Source organism: Abramis brama, assembly GCF_963993115.1.
Source record: "Abramis brama genome assembly, chromosome: 17".
NCBI classification, from domain to species: domain Eukaryota; kingdom Metazoa; phylum Chordata; class Actinopteri; order Cypriniformes; family Leuciscidae; genus Abramis; species Abramis brama.
The window spans coordinates 35,230,703-35,246,225 of NC_139979.1; the positions used below are offsets into that span (position 1 = coordinate 35,230,703).

The 15,523-nt window shown below is 37.7% G+C and overlaps 1 pseudogene across 1 annotated transcript in view; it reads right to left on the bottom strand.

The window, feature by feature from the left end:
• The window catches only part of LOC311066812 (protein NLRC3-like), a 94,927-nt pseudogene that overhangs the window by 65,452 nt on the left and 13,952 nt on the right, over window positions 1-15,523 (bottom strand). Inside the window, exons 3-5 of the transcript XR_014609521.1 lie at window positions 12,354-12,425; window positions 6,652-6,825; window positions 6,334-6,507 (exon numbers count right to left, since the gene is read on the bottom strand). The product of XR_014609521.1 is annotated as a protein NLRC3-like (transcript). The remainder of the gene's footprint in view (window positions 1-6,333; window positions 6,508-6,651; window positions 6,826-12,353; window positions 12,426-15,523) is intronic.

A 15,523-nucleotide genomic window follows, 5' to 3' on the forward strand; every position in this document is an offset into this window, starting at 1 on the left:
TGCCCATTTCAAACTATCACGCCGCTACATATATATATATATATGTATTAGGGGTGTGCAAAGCAGCCGGTATTTGTATCTGTATTTGTATTTGTTGAGGGGGGAAAAGTATTTGTATTTGTATTCGAGTAAAATTCAAAATAGGTGTAAAAATCAATTTTTTTTGCGTTACACTTCTAATTTACGTTATAGTGTAAGTATTCTTTAATTATATCCATTATAATAATTATGGATATGCAATATTGGTTGATGTTTTTCCATAAATCCAGCAATGAACATGTAACAAGGAACGTCATTGAAAAGAAAATAACATAACAGCCATTACCTACATTAACGTTACTCTGTCAACAGCCTATTGTCTAAATTACCGAACTAACAGAGCTACTAGTGTTGTCACGGTACCAAAATTTCAGTATTCGGTACCAATACCAGTGAAAATCCACGGTTCTCTGTACCAATTTCGGTACCAAAGCTTAATTTAGATTAAATTTACATATATTAAAGTGTATATCAAGGTTACAAAGATGGAAACTGTAGTATTAAAAACACTTTACAATAAGATTCCATTTGTTAGATATCATTAGATAAAATGACCTAACAATAAACAATAGTTATTTCTCCTTGGGGTTAATTTAAAAATACATTTTAAAAATCAAAAGTTAACATTATTTATGTTAACATTATTTAATGCACAATGAATGAAGTGAACAAACATGACCAATCAAGTGTTTGTATTAAATAACATTCACAAACATTAATTAATGTTGTAAAAATATATTGTTCACTCAATGTGTTGATGTTAGATAATGTAACGTTAATGAATGGTATCTTATTGTAGTGTTACCAAACTATACAGGAGATAAAATGTGTTTTATTTGACTTGACTTTACTTTTATTTAATCCAAAACTGCATTCATATTTAATTTTAAAAGGGCTTATTAGAACTGCTTTTCTGACGGACTGATATTAATGACATAATAACGGCTTTTTATTTCATTTCTCATCTCCATAAATATATCTAAAGCTAATGCAAGGGCTGGAAATCAATTAATTATTTGCTGATACTTCCTCGTCATAATGGAGAGCGCAGCTCGCACCGCTTTCTCCTTTCCAAAAGCGTTGCTCTCTCGTGGCGTCTGTCTTTGCTATGCAACCATGAACATAGGTGCGCCTGGAAAAACGAGCGTGCCGCTCGCTTCTATTATGAGCGTGCTTGCCGCGCGCCTACATTTGAAATCTGCACGCGCAAAAAACGTGCTATGTGAACGGCCCCTTATGACAACGTGACATTAGCCTAATCCAAAATATTTCCATATGTGGCTCTTTCCTACTTTCTTATCAACAAGTGGATTAACAGCCACCACATCAGCAGCGCCGCCGGTCGCCATGTCTCATGAGGAAACACAGCTTTTTGATATAAAGTTTTTCTTGTTCCCGAATACAAATATTTTTAGTATTTGTTCGAAATAAGTATTCGTAAAAAACACATTATTTGTGCCTTTCCGAATACCGTATTCGGGTTCGGCTCCACCCCTAATATGTATGTATATATATATATATATATATACACATATATACATATATATATACATATATACATACATATATACATATACATATACATTATATACATATATATATATATATATATATACACTGCTCAAAAAAATAAAGGGAACACTTTTTAATCAGAGAATAGCATCAAGTCAGTTAAACTCCTGGGATATTGATCTGGTCAGTTAAGTAACAGAGGAGGTTGGTAATCAGTTTCAGCTGCTTTAGTGTTAATAAAATTAATAGCAGGTGCACTAGATGGGCAACAGTGAGACAACCCCTAAAACAGGAATGGTTTTACAGGTGGTGGCCACTGACATTTTTTCCCTACTCATCTTTTCGGACGGTTTTTCACCAGTTTTGCATTTGGCTAGGGTCAGTGTCACTATTGGTAGCATGAGGCGGTACCTGGACCCTACAGATGTTGCGCAGGCAGTCCAGCTCCTTCAGGATGGCTCATCAATACGTGCCATTGCCAGAAGGTTTGCTGTGTCTCCCAGCACAGTCTCAAGAGCATGGAGGAGATTCCAGGAAGACAGACAGCTACTCTAGGAGAGCTGGACAGGGCCGTAGAAGGTCCTTAACCCATCAGCAGGACCGGTATCTGCCCCTTTGTGCGAGGAGGAACATGATGAGCACTGCCAGAGCCCTACAAAATGACCTCCAGCAGGCCACTGGTGTGAATGTCTCTGACCAAACAATCAGAAACAGACTTCATGAGGGTGGCCTGAGGGCCCGACGTCCTCTACTGGGCCCTGTGCTCACTGCCCAGCACCAGGGAGCTCGATTGGCATTTCCCATTGAACACCAGAATTGGCAGGTCCGCCACTGGTGCCCTGTGGTTTTCACAAATGAGAGCAGGTTCACCCTGAGCACGTGACAGACAGGAAAGGGTCTGGAGAAGCCATGGAGAATGTTATGCTGCCTGTAACATCGTTCAGCATGACCGGTTTGGTGGTGGGTCAGTGATGGTCTGGGGAGGCATATCCATGGAGGGACGCACAGACCTCTGCAGGCTAGACAATGGCACCCTGACTGCCAATAGGTATTGGGATGAAATCCTTGGATCCATTGTCAGACCCTATGCTGGTGCAGTGGGTCCTGGGTTCCTCCTGGTGCACAACAATGCCCGGCCTCATGTGGCGAGAGCATGCAGGCAGTTCCTGGAGGATGAAGGAATGATACCATTGAAGGGCCACCACGCTCACCTGACCTACATCCAATAGAACACCTCTGGGACATTGTGTTTCAGTCCATCTGACATCACCTGGTTGCACCTCACACTGTCCAGGAGCTCAGTGATGCGCTGGTCCAGATCTGGGAGGAAATACCCCAGGACACCATCCGTCGTCTCATTAGGAGTATGCCCCGACGTTGTCAGGCATGCATACAAGCACGTGGGGGCCATACAAACTAATGAGTACCATTTTGAGTTGCTGCAATGAAATTTCAGCAAAATTGACAAGCCTGCTGCATCATTTTTTCACTTAGATTTTCGGGGTGTCTTTGAATTCAATCCTCTGTAGGTTGATTATTTTCATTTCCATCAAACGATGTGGCATCCTTTCGTTCATAACACATTACCCAGTCCATATTAGTATAGATATCCAGCGTGATATTTTTCCCCATTGAGATCTGATGTGTTTTCAAAGTGTTCCTTTAATTTTTTTGAGCAGTGTATATATATATATATATATATATATATATAAATAAAATACTATTTTTGTCAAAAATAAAATCAACTAAGATGTTAGCTGTTCCAATGTTGGCTTTATTCAAACTAATGAATACATATGATAAAATGTAGGCCTATAATCATTTTTTTACAAAGAAAGTGTACACTTGAAATATTGTTGAAATTGTAATTATTGTTGTAATTGTAACCTTTTTAATAAAATAGCAAAACATATTTACAAGATAGATGTAAGCAAAATCTTAAATGGTCAATATAAGTCTTCTTCTAAATATATCTTTTGTCCTTGCATTCATTCTTGTGGCTCAGTCAGTGTCACACCTGAATGAATGGCTCATTATGCAAGTCATTACGCATAATGGGTGGGACATTGTATTCTCAGGTGTAAACCACTCCTCGTTCACGCCCCCCTCGCATATTGGCTTTCCAAGCAAAACCTGTCTTACACAGTTGAAATCAATGTATTGTTTTTTGTGAACGATAAAGCAAGACTATTTTCACATAATTTTGAAGCCAGAACTCGAAGCGACAACATCCATTAGTCAAAAGTCTTGTGGACACATATTTAGTATGTGTTTTGTGGTCTTATTTCAGCAACTTTCATTTTTATTTTTTTTCAATAACCACGCATAAACATTATTCTCTTAAAAATCCAAACATCTACATACATGTTGCTCACATATTATGGTTGCCCTGTTTGTGCTATATAGAGTGAATTTACACCTTTGCCATTAATATGTTTATAAATAACTGAAAAAAGCACAAATGTCAGGGCATGTCAAAACATCCCAAGGGCCCCAAAAACACCTTAGACCCCTGAGGATTAATAAAAGGGGACAAACAATTGTTCCCAACGTGCTTTGGAGAAAAACATTTATTTCATAATGTGATTTTCCCCCCACTTTCAATTATTTTATTTCAATGAAAGGTTAGATTTTTGCACATTTTTTAAATAAAATATCAAAAGGATTAAAAATGCAGATTTATTTTTTACAGCCATATTTGATCATATTTACCAAGGGGGCAAACACTTTTTCACACCACTGTATATGTGCCCCATACATGGAATCAGAGTGCCTACTGTATGTAGTAAATGGAAGATCTCTACAGCAAAAGGCCAACCGCTAGGCTACATGCATTCGGTTTGTTTCTACCATTTATTAGTAATGATTTACACAGTTTGTTTACTACTTACTATTTACCTGAGCATTCAGTATTGTGCAATATAGCATACAGAAGGTGAGGTACATTTTGGGAGGAAAGAAGTGCTGCATTTTATCATTTAAACCATAGACAGTATAAGAAGTGGACAGAGCCATCTCATTGGATCTCAATTGAGACAAGTGAAGCCCATTTTTAGCGATTTCTTAGCACTTCCTTTCCTGACGCGCAGACTCAAACCGAGCAAAGCGTTACACGGACCATGTGAGCAACCCGTCTGTCTTCTAGTAGCTGTGCCAAGAGAAATCTGAATCATTCCCTTCCGAATCTTGCAGAGACGGAGAGTGTGAGTAGGAGCTGTCCATGAGCTTGGAGCAAGAGCAACTTTTGCTAGGTATTCTGATGAATTATTTTGTCATTTTGCCTTCACGTCCCCCCGATCGCCCGCGAGCTTCTCCTCCCGTCCATACGGTAATCTCTCTACTGTGCGACAGAGAGTCGTGTGGTTATGACGCAATCGTTAGCCTACTTTTACAAAAACTGCTTCTACGGGGCCATAACATAAGCTACAAGGTAATGGAGCATTTTATACATTGTTGTGTTTCTTTAGAAAAAAATAATGGACAAATGGAGTCTTCAAACGCCTCAGATGTAAAGTTATTCGCTGTCAAAGTGACGCCAAAATGAATGGGAGTCAATGGGATGCTAACAGCAGGTGAAGTTCTGCTACAAGATGGTGGCACGCGGCCGGCTTCAACTTCCGGTCGACTTCCTTCCCGCTTGATTTAAACGTGACTTTTCATGAAAATTCTATAATCCAAGATGGCCGCCGCCATATGACGTCATAATATGCAAATTAGATGAGAAAATGTAATCCCTACATAAACTTTGGGTCATCCTTAATATTTCTCTAATTTACAGAAAGTCTCTATCTTTTAACACTTTTAAGATATAGACTTTTGAAATTAAGATGTCAAAACCGAACATTTTAGGAAAAAACCTCCGGCGCCTAAAGGGTTAATGGTCAAATACACACAAAATTACGTAAAAAACACCCAATGGTAACAATGGTAAGCGTTTACAATTTTGTATATTAAGAAATTAAGTATTTCTTATGGCCAGTTAGATTGGTATCTGCTGAACTTCAATGGATTCATGTATTAAGTCTGAGTTGTTTTTATCTGCACCATCATATTACAGACAACTGCTGGTGTAATTATGCAGTTGTGGAGACGAATGATGATTCCAAAGCAATACATGCATATACACTACCAGTCAAACGTTTTGGATCAGTAATATTTTTAATGTTTTTAAAAGAAGTCTCTTCTGCTGCTTTTATTTGATTCAAAATAACAGTAATATTGTGAAATATTATTAGAATGTAAAACAGCTCTTTTCTACGTGAATATATAGTAAAGTGTAACTTTCTATTCATCAAAGAATCCTAAAAGAAAATTGTACACGACTGTTTTCAACATTGATAATAATAATAAAGAATGTTTTTTGAGCATCAAATCATCATATTAGAATGATTTCTGAAGGATCATGTGACACTGAAGAATGGAGTAATGATACTGAAATTCAGCTTTGATCACAGGAATAAATTACACTTTAAAGTATATTAAAATAAAAAAACAGTTATTTTAAATTGTCATAATATTTAATAACATTACTGTTGTGTTCAATCATTTACAGATCAAACACATGAACTCACAGCAGCAGGAGAAATAGAGCAAACGCTTTAAAAAAATATATGTATCATATGAACAGAAGTAAAAAAAATAGAATTTGATAAATTTTATCATGTTGTTTTAATAGTTTTGCATGTAATTAATGAAATAATAGTTATTTCCCTGCATATTATTCCATTTTGATTATACTTTATGAATTCACAGTGACAGTTTCATGTGAGCAGTTCATCTTACCTCAGTATCTCCAGTTTACAGTGAGGATTCTCCAGTACAGCAGAGAACAGCTTCACTCCTGAGTCTCCTATTTTATTCCCAGACAGATCCAGGTCTCTCAGGTGTGAGGGGTTTGATCTCATAGCTGAAGCCAGAGCAGCACAACCTTCATCTGTCACACCACACTTACTCAACCTGTAGAGAACAATGACACACATTAAGCCTATATCCAGAGATAAACATGTCAATTGAAAAATAAAAAACACAATGCTGTCAATATGAAATATATTCAAATATTCATTAGAAACAAGTTGTTCTTTATTTTAGAGATGATCTTACCCCAGTATCTCCAGTTTACAGTGAGGATTTTCCAGTACAGCAGAAAACAGCTTCACTCCTGAGTCTCCTAGTTTATTCTCAGACAGATTCAGTGTTCTCAGGTGTGAGGGGTTTGATCTCAGAGCTGAAGCCAGAGCAGCACAACCTTCATCTGTGACACCACACTCACTCAACCTGTAGAGAACAATGACACACTCTTAACTCTCTTAGATCAAAACTGAAAGCTTTTATTAATTGTGTTTATAATTTGTGCAAAATCTTATATTTTATATTTAAAATCTTATAATATTTTCATTTTTTGACAATAAACCTGCCAGCATGAGAACATGAAAACACGGATGAAATCAACTACCCACCAACCCAGAACATTTTGTGAATTATTTTATTATTATCTTGTGTTGTGTCTTTTAATACTATTACCTGTTGATACTATTATCTCTTTGATACTATGTATTTTATTATAGAACCAACGGTCAATTTAACCTCTACTATACCATGTTTGGTCTCCATAAATTGGTACTTTAAAGATCGAAATGATTGTGTACATGATATGCCGATAGCTGCGCAACATATTAGTATTACAAGAATCTTTCTTAGTTTCTTCATCAGAAACCAATCCAGCTGCACATGCAAATGAGCACGCTTAGAACAAAGATTCATAAATCAACCACAGAGGAATTTTCCCGCTTGGAAATTTCACCCTTCTCATTGGTCAAGCAAACCCAGAGAGGTGGGTCCTTTCTCAGGCTTTATTAGAGACAAATTCACAGTGATCTCTCTCTTCTCTTCTGGCCTCTACTGCTGCTTCTTCATGTTGATCCATTTTACGATCTTGATCTTGTTACATGTTCTAAGCGCTGTACATGCTAAGAAATAATTATTTTTCAGTGGCCATGAAAGATAAGCTTTTCTTAGAATAAATGAATAATCAAAAGAGTTTGTTGGAACTGATTAATTGATTGTAATATTAATTTACCTACCTCAAGTTAATCCAATTAACTGACCCAAATATTAATAATTAATCATAATTGATAATTGTGAGTTATTATTAATATTTCCCCTTTGAGCTAACTTGTTACAACAGAGTACAGGGTTCTGTTCTATACCGCTCCCACAGTTCTTGAAAGCCTAACATACGTTTAGGACCAGCAATATCTTTCAATGTATAATGCCCTTCTGCATCAAGTCTCTAGAGAAAAATGGTGTACCTCCCGAGCGGATATTATTATTATACCAAATGGATGTATGGGTGTGCCAAATATGCGAATAATGAATACATTTTTTCCATAAGTTTAAAATTGAATACTGTGTTGACCATGATTGGACCAAAAGCTTGCATACATTGCTTGCTATTTAGCCCAGAGAACAGTATATCTTGTAACCTGTGTTTGCCTTCTAAGCTCTCCTCTATCTCTCTCCAAGGAACCCTGGAGAGCGGGTCGAGCCAATCCTTAATGTATTTTATTTGAGAGGCCCTATGATACGTTTCGAAATTCGGAAGCGCTAATCCTCCGTTGTGTTTTGCACGCTGCAGTGTTTCAAATTTCAATCTTTGTTGCTTGCCATTCCAGATGAATTTATGAATTTTGGAATTAAGTTTGTGCCAAAAAATTCTAGGTGCAGGTAATGGAATCATGGAACTGAGAATATTGATTAGTGGCAAAACATTCATTTTAACACTCGCAATTCTGGCATGCAATAATAGTGGCAACGAGGTCCATTTTTGGAGATCTTGTTCAACCCTAGTTAGAATTTGTAAATAGTCGGCATCAGGTATAACATGGAGGGTTGAATAAACAACAATGCCTAAATAACTTATTGAAGTTTATATGGAAATATTGCATTGTAGTCTAACTTTCTTAGCTATACTATTAAGTGGAAGCAAAGAGGATTTCTCCCAATTAATTTTGTACCCAGAGAGTATACTGAACTTTTCAAATACCTTCAGTATCTAGGAAAATGAAACTTGAAGATCCGAAATAAACAGTAAAATATCATCTGCATAGAGTGATATGTGTTGTTTGTAAGAGTTAACTGAAATTGAACATACATTTTCCTGTCTTATCAGTTGGGCTAGGGTCTCGAGTGACACTGCAAATAGCATTGGGGATTTAGGGCACCCTTGTCTTATCCCTCGTTGTAAATCAAAGGGTAGAGAATGTACTCCATACTTCTCTGCATCCAATGGAAGAACTGCAGCTCGAGTGGGACAACCCCGGGATTCGTGAATTACGTGCAGTAGTCTCCGAATGTTATCCGCCGCTAATCTATTTGGCATAAAGCCAGACTGGTCAGGGTGGACTAATGAATTTAGATACTGCTGTAGTCGCAAGGACAGATTTCTGGCATACATCTTTATATCAGTGTTTAGCAAACTAATTGGTCCGTAGTTTGCACAATCTGAATGATCTTTCCCTTTTTTGGGTATCAGCGATATAAGTGTCATATTCATCTGTGGGTTAAAGGCCCCAACCTCTACTGCCACGTGGATGGCCGTCAGGAAGACGGGGCCGAGTAGATCAAAATATTTAAGAAATAATTCTGCCGGGATCCCGTCTAAGCCTGGCGCTTTGCCTTTCTTAGTACCTTGTAACGGCCCTTTAAGTTCCTCCAAAGTAACTGGCTGTCCTAAAAATTCAGCTTCCTCATGACTAAGTCAAGGTAGAGCAAGAGACTGCAAAAAGGCAGTACAACTTGGGCTTGTGGGATTAAGTTTGAACATATAGAGTTTAGAAAAGAAATCAGAAAATGAGGAGTTAATTTCTTTGCTATTCCTAACCAGTCCTTTAGAAGGGTGCTTAATTTTTTCAATGTAGGCTTTCGCCTGATTTTGCTTCAATCTTAAGGCTAAAAGTTTGCTAGGTTTGGCACCACAGAAGTAATAGGACTGTCTTGTTCTGTGAATCACAAATTCTGCTTTCCTTCTCAAAAGATTGTTCAATTCAGATTTAAGGGTCTGAAGCATCTTAAAATGTGAATGAGAGAATGAAGATTTTAGTGACAATTCAAGTGTTTGACATTCTTTTTCTAAATGGTCAATTCTCTGATTCTGCGTCTTTTTTACATTAGTGGCAAAGGCTATAGAGAAATCTTTGATAAAACCTTTCGTAGCTTCCCAGACAAATATAGGGTCTTCAACAGAACCAATATTAAATGAAAGAAATTCAGACAGACTGGCTTTGAATTCTTCATCGAACTGGTTGTTCTGTAAAAGAGAGATATTATAACGCCACCGCGGAGATCTTTCAACAAATGGAGCACATTCAAATTCTGCCATTAAAGAATTGTGATCTGCAAGAATAGCTGGTAGTATCATTGTCTGGTCAAAAGAGTTCAAAAGTTCCTTGGAGCACGAGAGATGTCGTGTCGAGAAAAGGGTATAGTTTATAATAATAACTTATACACTTATGCTTGAAATGGAGTGGTGGAGAAGTAAAACTTAAATCAGAGAATAGTCTATCAATGAAAGCAAGTGATTAGTTACATGTGGGGAAAAAATTGCCTCAAATACTGATACAAATACAAATGCTATTTTCTTCCCTTTAATGTTTGTACAAAAATATGCAAGCCTGCCAGATTGATCTTGACTTTCTCTGTCGATCTTGTGGTTACAGTTACGAGAAATCAAAACAATTGTACCTTTAGTTTTAGTGTTATCAGTAGAAAAAGCTACAACTCTATAAAATTTATTCTGTAATCTCTGAACGTCTGCTGTCTTTAGATGAGTTTCCTGAATTAGAGCGATATCAATCGCTTTCCTGCGCAAGTAGATCAAGAATTTGGCTCTCTTATTCGGACTGTTAAGTCCTCTAATATTGAGCGATATAATTATTAATTTATCCATAATCTAGTGAAAAAATGGTGCGAATTTTAATACGTTTTGCAAAACCAAAATATATCTGCTTGACCTGTGACAAAACTAAAACATTATAAGAGATAAATAGAAATAACATGAACAAAAAACCCCTATCAGAGACCGCAAAATACCCCAACGTTATGAGGGCCCGTGACAACATCCACCATCGTTCACCACAACGTCAACCACCCTCTTCATTGAACATGAAGTATGTAGTATAACAATGAGTATACATAGTATAAACAGTAGTGACAGCCATGTTATATGTATAAAAAATAAATGTTTGACCGATTTAGCCAGAAAGAAAGAGAGAGAAGGACTCCTCTGAAATAAATCGTTACATTGCTTGCACTTTACAATATCAGAGTACTCACTCCTAACTCATTCATGGACGACTCGTTTTACTCATCCATAGACTCTGGATGTGGCACTGGCCCATAAAAGGACAGTTTACATCTCGCAACCGATCCAGGAGTATTACGGGCTTCCACTAAGAATTCCTCCGCTTTTTTAACTGAATCAAATGAGTGTTGATTACCACCAAAACTGACACGAAGGAATGTCGGGGTAAAAGAGGAAGTTTGGAATTCCCAGCGTGTGCAATTCCTTTTAAATACTTCCAAAGGGTTAGGGTTAGCATGCGAAAGATCAAAGATTTACCGGAGCCGTAGATTCTGTGTGCACGGTCGATCTCGATCAGTCCCTTCTTCTTCAGCGTGGGTCTCCAGATAGGGAGCATCTTTTGAAGGAAGCCTATTGGGTCATCCCCTTCCTGGCCATGAGGCAGTCCCACCAAACGCACATTATTACGGCAAGACCTGTCTTCTAACTCCATGATTTTCAAGGTGAGGCTTTGCTGCTCTGTTGTGCACAAGTTTAGATCTTTCTTCATCTGTCACGTCTCACCCTGAATCTTGTCTACCTTTGATCCCAAGTCTCGCACTGTGTTGGTTTGAGATTGTACTTCTTGGCGGAGCTCGATCAGGGAGGATTTAACATCCTCCATAGCCAGCCGAACTGCATTTTGAATCGTAGTTTCAAGCAAGACTTGTTGTTTTGCAAGCGTCTCTGCAATGGCGTCTGTCAGATTAGCCTCAGTGCTCGCTAGCTTCATCTTTTTATTACTAGAGGGAGTTGTGGACGGCAGGACGTACTGTTTTTTGTTTCCGTACATTATGCTGACAATATACAGAGTAGAAAATAACTTGATGTCGATACTATATATTGTTATTTAGCAAAAGGAAGAAGGTTTGGACGGAGCATCAGAGTCCCTCGACCATTGCGTGTATGGGTCACGTCGCAATATCTCTTTTTTAAACAATTAATTCAATATATCAGTAAGTTCAACTGTTATTCTAAGTCAGGGGTGCCCAATCCTGCTCCTGTCGATCGACTGTCCTGCACAGTTCATCTCCAACCCTAATCAAACACACCTGAAGCAACCAATTAAGGTCTTGAAAATTAAAGGCAGGTGTGTTTGATTAGGGTTGGAGATGAACTGTGTAGGACAGTCGATCGGCAGGAGCAGGATTGGGCACCCCTGTTCTAAGTGATTATGTGAGGGAGAAAGATTATATAAAACTGATAAAATGAAATACATTGAATACATTACATACATTAAATATAAATGTTTATATACATTATAAATGCATATATTTGAAAATAAATTTCTCACACAAATATTAAAAAAGTAGATCACAAATCAGGTCAGATAGGTGGAGGGTTTTAAAGTTAACGTGTGACTCTTGATAGAGTGTAATATTTTTTGTTAACCATTAATTTATAATGTTTAAGTAAGAACTGTTATAATGTTTTAACAGTGATGCTTGTTCTCAGTGTTACTTACCAAGCTGATCTAGTTGCTGTAATCACAGGCATCAGCTTCTGGAGAACTTCATCTGCAGTGTTCTGTGTGACACTAATTGAAAATAAATAAAAAAATAAGTTAATTACTAATGCAAATAATAATGATAATAATAATAATTAATATCATAAGTAAATAATACATTATACCTTCCTATTTACCCTCAAATAATTGTTTTTATTAAACACTGCTTTATAAAGGACATGTGAAAAAGTTGTTTTAGTATCTATAACTGTAGAAGCCTCGTATTCAGCCATCACAGATTTGTTTTTTCTTCTTCTTGTTAATGTTGCTATGGCAGGTCTATTAGTCTGCATTTACACTACAACACTATTTTGACATATCAGATTTGTTTGTCCTTTCCGTTGCTATGGTTATCACCATGGTGACATTATACACCCGAGTTGGGTGGGTGGGGATGGGGGCAAGACAAAAAGGTACTTTTTGTACCTGCATCAGCTAATTATTTGTAGAAATTAAGCACACGAGTTTGTTTGCTTGTTACTTGTTTATTTACCTGCTTGTTTATTTAATAATTTATTTAGTTTTATTGTCACAGGAAATGATTCTCACAAAATGTGAATCATTGTCCATCATTTTGCAAGCAACTGGTGTTAAAGAAAAATGATGATGAGACATTAATCTAATATATTTTCTTAATACTTCCCTTGTGGACCTATTTTCATGAATCAAGAAGTGTTTTGTCTTCAACAAGTTGTCTTTGAAATGAGAAGTAAACTAATCTAATCTTTTATCCTTACAGTGTGTCAGTTATGCGGTGATGCACTAAGAAATTATTGCGGGGCAAATGAACTGTAATATTAATGATAAAAGTAGCCTAATAATAATAACAACAGTAATGTAATATGCCCTGTGTGCCCGTCCGCTACGCCACTGTGAAGAGCTAAACGCCACCAGGAACGGCATCAAGGCCATTAACTGTTTTATCAAGTTTACTTTGGCATCCGCGTGACGTGATTCTCATCATCAGGAGGATCCGCTTGCAGCCCTTGCAGTTCTTGTCAAATGATCTGCGGTGCGTTTGCGGCATTCTGAAGAGTTCTCGCTGCGCCTGGAAAGAAACGAGTGCACTTACCACGCGCCTACATTTGAACGAACTTGAGCACGCAAAAGACGCGATATGTGAACATGTACTGGTAACTCTGGTAATGGTGGCTCACGAGCGACGTGTTGGAGACCCATAAAAGCTCTGCTTTGAAGGCCACGACCTGATCAATTTTTTTTGCTACTTTGTAATAACTTTCTGCGGCCAGCGTTTCTGGAAATGAACGAGGATAAAATGCTTTTTAGACCTGACTAAATGAAATTTAAGACCGCTGTTATGAATGAATCCACTGGAGGCAAGATGTAGCGAACCCAAGTGCAACTTTAATTATCAAACATCAAAAAAAGGCTGAAAACTGGAAACTCAAAACAAGAACAAAGAAACCTGGACAAGAAACATTCAATACTAGACCAAGACACAGGGCAAACATGAGGGCTTAAATACACAAGACTAACGACTAGACAAGGGACACCTGTGAACAATGAAACAATGAACCAATGACAAAATGACACATCAGACAATGGAACACATGGCAGGATCACATGACTTGAACAAGGGATCACATGACATACATGAAACAGGAACAAGGAACAACCCACAACATGACAACCGTGGATGAAAATCTGGCCGTTTTTAAGACGTTTTAAGGCCTTAAATTTAAAGTTCAGAACTTTAGACTTTTTAAGAACCCGCGGGAACCCTGTGGCTACGTCACACATGTTCCCGCCCCACGGTCACGCCACAAAAATACTATTAAAAACTTAATATAGGAAAAATACTTCCTATTAAATATCTTTATATTAACTGGCTTTTTTATTAACGCAATAGAGTGAATGACAGCCGTCTGTGTCTCCCAGTGTCTTACATTATTGTCAGTTTAGTGTTCAATGATTCATTTACACAGAAACAAAAGATAACATGTATGCCTTCATCTCCGAATACATTATCTGTGTCTTACATTTCATAATGAACTCAGATAAACTCAGTGCCGACTCGTTTTCCATCAGTTCTTTTACATGAATTACAATGTGTGCAAAGGATTGTGGGAGATTGAAGAACACAAAGGATATACTTGATGCATCCTTCAAAATGACCTGAATTAAAGACACAAAATGAAGTCTGTCTTCAAAACATCCTTCAAACTGAGACGGCCTTCAGAGGCGCTTGATGACGTGGCAGTTTAGATATGCAGTCTTACTAGGTGTAACGCAAAGCACATGATCAGACGGCGTGTTGATTAAATTACTGAGATTACCCCGTGATCAAATCCCCCTCTAGTCTGGGACCTAATCAACTTACTGGAACCCTCATTTACAAACACCTCTATTGTCTCAAGAGTCCGACGCGCAAAACGTCCAGACCGATTGGCGCCTCACTATGCCTCACTATCCGCATAAATCAATTGATCCCTGATCCAAAGAACCCTAATCTATTCCTGTGTCAACACACAGCCTTCTGTTCACTGTTTCGGCTAAGATTTGCGACCAGCAAAACGCCAGTCGGACTGAAGATTCTATTACCCCTGGGGATTTTCACAGCATCGAACATCTCACAAACAAGCCACAACTGTTAACAGATGTTCACCAAAAGGCCATTGATTGTAAAACGCACATACATACATACACTCATACATACATACTGATTTTCCCCTTGAGGGGGGAAGAACGCAGTTCACGCGGGGGACACAGCCTCGTGAACTGAAGATGACTTTACGCACACACACAAAACACAGAGAAACTCACATCCCTGGACATTGTGATCAAAATCACTCTTTTCTATATATTTTTGAAATGTATTCGTGTGGTATGTCATGGTCCTTATATGGAAGACCATTATAACTAAGTTTTATGATATAATCAAAAGTGAAATGCTTATTATTATTAAGAACCATGTAACTGTTTGTTATTAACTGATATAATCACGATCCGTGGTATCGTTTTGTTCCAGAAATCCCAACGGTTTTGAATCTTTAACACAAAATATCAGAAAATGTGTTATTCGACTAAATACCAGCGGTATTGTTGATAAGAACGGAATTATAATTCCAATATCTAGTATGAAGGGCGTATACACCTCAAAGCGTCAG